Here is a 5,263-nt window from a genome sequence, read left to right as displayed (position 1 = left end):
CAGAGCATGGCAGGCTACTGAACAACGACATGGCTACATGCAGGGTCCAAGCGTGCCATAGCTAGAGACCATTCCCAAGGCTTCTCCTTATATACAGGAAGCAGACCACATCCCCAAGGCAGCTACCATGGAGTTGACTGCCAGTCTCATCATGGGGAATAACTACCACCAGCTGCCCAGCCATTCAACCAGGCCCAGCCAAGTTGACACACAAACACAGCTACCACAATGAGTTTCAGTTATCAAGGGCTGGTTAAATGGCATGAGTTCCCCAAAAACATGGTTCAAATTTTAGCACAGTATACTGACTTTCAGTAACAGCATAAAATGCAAACATCACTAGCTCTTCAGTCAGCCAATCATTACGTACATAACATGTTCATTTTGATTAGTCACCAGTTATATCACTTCTTTCAAAGTCTCTCTGTGATTGGTCTCTGCCCATTTGTTACTCATTTCATTCACAAACAACAAACCATAGTTGTGTTACCTCCTTGTCCACCAGTGACAAACACATTTGTCATTTTACAAAAATGGATTACTGAAAGAGGGAACTGGACAACAAAGATACAAGTGCAGCAAAGACATGAAAAAATAGTAACAATGAAAGCAAAATTCAAATCAAGCATAAATGGAGTAAGAGAAAAAAATAGCTGAACAGGGAAATTGGCACTGCTGCTGTTCAAGAGAGTCTAAGTAGCCCAAAGAAATTAGCAAAGGTGAACATAAATGAGAAAAGTGTGTATGACAAAAAGGATAAAGGTGTCTCCAAGAAAGTGATGCCAACAAAAAGCTACATATTAAAGGAACTCTCAGGTATTTCACAAGAATGAAAATGCAAAGGATAAAGTATTAGAAGTTGGTCCACACTTAGAAAGCAGTATGACAATTTGACAAGGCATAAAAAAAGATACCTGCTCTGTACTGTCAGTTCCATGACAAGAAGGCAAGTACTGTTCAAATCACTTCTGGTGAGATTTTTTACACTTCTGGTAAAATTTTTTTATATTTCTAATGTTTTAAATTGGAGTGTATTAAGCAAATATGCAAATATTAGTGTTTTTTACTTTTTCATTTCCCTATACATTTGAAATCCACAGTAAAAGAGTTTTTAATGTTTTGACAAAATTATTAAAGGTCATGGAGTGATTATAATTTCTCCTATCAGTTACTGAGATCACTTTGCAGGGTTTCAAGGCATTTTGATGGCCCTGTGGTTAAGGCATCTGGCTGCCAACCAAAGGTCAGCAGTTCGAACTGACGGGACTCTATGCGGAAGAAAGATGAGGCAGTCTGCTTCCCTAGGTTTATAGCCTTGAAACCCTACAGGGGTCACTACAAGTCCAAATCAACCGGATGGCAGTGGGTTTTGCATGGTTTCAGCATGTACAGTCATTTTAATTGTCTCACACTAGCACACAAAGTGAGGACTGCCTGAACTTTAAACTGCATAGCCCCCATACCTGCCAAAGTTCTTTCACCTGTCACGCTACTGCACCAGGGATGTTTTCAGTTTCATTTGTGTAAGTAGCAAGTCAGCTGAATAGGTCAACTATAGGGTCAATGGAATAGTTAACTGCTAAAGGGGTAAGGCAGGCCAGGCAGAAAGGAAAAGAGATGTGATGGAAGGTGTGCTATTTAAAAAATTCTAAAGTTTTTTATTTGTTTAAAAAAAACTAAAGGAAAACATAATCCTATCATAACACATACTCAGTATTTATTTTGGGATATTTCAGTCTAGCTCTTTTTTTAAATGAACAGAAAAATATATTTTACGTAATTTCAATTAAAAAAAAATCACTGCCATAAATCAATTCAATTCATAGCAACCCCTCCTTGGGTTTCCAAGGCAGTATCTCTATGGAAGCAGATTACCTAATCGTCCTTCTGAGGAGTGGCTGGTGGGTTTGAACTGCCAGCCTTCCGGTTAGCAGTCAAATGCCTTAGGCACCACGCCACCAGAGCATGAATAAATGCAGATATGTACAATTCCATACTGTTTTTCTCTTAATTTTACCTCATAAACATTTCCCATATAATTACAGCAAACACTCCTCACAAACACAATTTTTAACAGTGCCAGACTAGACCAAGAAATGAACCTACCATCATTTACCTAACCATTTCCCCTCTGTCCCACGTTTAAGTGGCTTCCCAATATCTTTGTTAAATGTTATGAATATCTTTAGGTTGCTAATAGTACTTAGTTTCAAACTGCTCTTCTAAAAGCATGTACCAATCAATGTACTCTTGAGGGTTTTTTACCTGAAGAGCCAATTCTGTGCCCAAAATGAACACTAATACTGGTCATGTAAAATTCACAAACAATCCAAAGAGCTTTGCCACTTGTTAAACTCTACAGCCCTTCAGTCCTTCTCATGAGGTTTTAAGAAAGGAATATTTAAACGTCTGCTACATTCAGGATTTGGGATGCATGTTTAACATTATGTCATTTAATCCTTAGAATCACTTTTAAGACTTCGACAGACTGCTAGAACGACCTTTCTTTCATTCATTCAACAAGTAGTGTTGTAGGCCTACGAAGTGCCAGGCCTTAGTAACACAGTAGTAAACAACGCAGACCTTCCTCAGGGGTGCTCGGCTTGGCTCAGATTCCACCAGCCTTAAAAATGAACACTCCACTTCTGGACTACTTTGATAATAAAACCTAATGGCTTCCGTTACACTTCAAATAAAATCCATAGTCTTTCCCATAGCCCACAAAGCCTCACCTCAGCTGGTTGTGCTTACCTCTCCGATATCATCCCTTGCCACACTATCCTTATTACCCACAAGACTTCAGCCACCACATGAATATTCTATGCTCTTTCTACCAGTGAGCTTTCTCACATGTTGCTCCCTCTGGCTGAACTTTTCCCCTCTGCTCTTCAAAATATCTAGCCTCTTCCCATCTTTCAAGTCTCAGCTTAAATGTTACCTTCTTAGGGCCTTTCTTGCTCACTGCATCTAAAGTAGGAACTCCAGTATTGCTGTACTCTGTATCACGCCCACAGTTGATTTCTTTCATAGCACTTATCCCATGCTGCAACTGTTTGTTAGCATTTCTTCTCCTACTTAAGATCAAATTTGGTATGCTACTCTATCTACAAAGACTATCACAGTGCCCAATGGGCAGAGCACATGGCAGATAAACTGAGTGCTGAATGTTATTCTTTTAGTTGGAATACCCAACTTCTTTGAAACTTCCACCCACTGATCCTAAGTTTACCTTCCATAACTACACTAAAAAAAAAAAAAGTACACTCTTCTACACCTGTATCACATCTTAATAAAATACATTTAAAAAACCATTCTTCTTTGTTAGCTCCAGCACTCACCTGTTTTTTAACAAATGCTACTGTTGCTAACTTCAGCAAGGAGTAGTTAGTTAAGGTCATGGACTACAGAGTTATACCACCTGAGTTGGAATCTGAGCACCAACACTTAACACTTACGTGGCTTTGAACAAGCTATCAAATCTCTTGATAAGTTCTTTCATTTGGAAAACCAAGGTAAGATTTCAATTGCTTCAGAGAATTAATTGGGGTAACACACACAAAGCACCTACTTCACTTCTTGGCACAGGAATGTTAGTTGTCAAAATTACTACTGCTATCTTACCAGAGGGGAGCTCTGGTAGCATAGTGCCTAAGCACTTGACTGCTAACCAGAAGGCTGGCGGTTCAAACCCACCAGCCACTCCTCGGAAGGAAGGTTGGGCAATCCTACTTCCGTAGTGATACTGCCTCGGAAACCCAAGGAGGGGTCGCTATGAGTCGGGGCCGACTCGACGGCACATAACAACAACAACATCTTACCAGGGAGACTGGAAAGCTCCTTGAAAGTGGTGACATATTTCATTTTCTCTCTAACACTTAAACAAAAGTCAAATCTAGATTTAAAGTCATCATCCCACAAGTCTGCCTGGGGTGCCGCGTCCACATAATCCTGTAATAGCCTCAACCTGGCCCTCCTGTCATTCATCCTAACGGCCATTCTACCACTCTGTCTCTACCACATGAGACAGGTCTATCTTATTGATTATATAATCGCCAACACCTACACCAGACATCTGATAATGAATAAATTCCTCTAGGATGCTATTTTCCCTGTAAGAAGCTTTTTAAATTATTTTACTGTCTGCTTTTTTCTATATCACAGTGAAAATGTAGACAGTAAATCTGTCTCAGGGAAGGCTACACCTAGTATCCCCTACCGTGCATGCCATGACAGAGGCTCTAAAATATTTGTTAAAGTATTTTTTGTTGTTGTTTTTGTCATGAAAACAGAAAACTCTTGTACTTTTCTAACTAAATAAATACCAGTCCTATTTCATCGACTCCTTAAGTAAAAGCACCATGTCTGTGTGCTCACTGTTATCTCTCCAAACCCAAAAATAATTAAAGCATAATAAACAGCTTAATTATGTAATGAATGCATGGATGTCACAGTCCAAGGCTGAAAGGAGATACATCAAATTGACAGCTGTAGCCTGGACAGGTGGCTGTCAGCAATTTGAGCAAGGATTTTTTGTTTTGTTTTGCCACATATATTTATTTACCTCCCAAATTCTCCAGAGTGTGGTTATAATCAGGTGTTGAGTCGATTCCCACTCATAATAACCCTACAGAACTGAATAGAAATGCCTCATAGGTTTCTAAGGCTGGAAACCGTCACGGAAGCAAACTGCCCCAGCTTTCTCCCATGCAGCGGCTGGTGGGTTCCAACTTCTGACATTTCGGTTGACAGCCGAGTGCCTTAACCACTGCACCACCAAGGCGCCCCAATGTGGTTATTGTAGTACATAATCAAGCTCCCCCCCCCTTTACGTAAACCATCGTGCTGAAGAGAATGTGTCAACTCCCTCCCCACCTCTCTTTGGGTCCAAGAAGGAGAGACTTGTCCTCGATGTGACGCGGGACGGCGGTCCGGAAGCCCCGTGTTCCCTCCTAAATCGGGCGTCCAGAGACTCAGAAGACGGTCCAGAGCGCACAACCGTAAGGTACTACTCGTGCAAAGAAGCCCCACGGGCTCCAGTGCCGCACTATAAGGGCCCCAGCCCATTGCCTTGTACTCACCAGCAGCGAGGCCGTGAACCCTGGTCTGTCCATGATCCCACACACCGGGACAAGTATATAATTTGAATTTGAGCAAAACCGAACTCTCAGATCAATGAACTGGGCGCCGCCATCTTGCAGGAGGGGCCTGTGAGGGCCTGCACTTCCGCCGGCACATGACATAAATCACAACAACTGCACGTGGG

Source organism: Orycteropus afer, unplaced genomic scaffold, assembly GCF_000298275.1.
Source record: "Orycteropus afer afer isolate SDZICR_OR568_19922 unplaced genomic scaffold, OryAfe1.0 scaffold00201, whole genome shotgun sequence".
NCBI lineage: Eukaryota > Metazoa > Chordata > Mammalia > Tubulidentata > Orycteropodidae > Orycteropus > Orycteropus afer.
The sequence above is the reverse complement of the archived record's forward strand: the minus strand, read 5'-3'. Positions refer to the sequence as shown.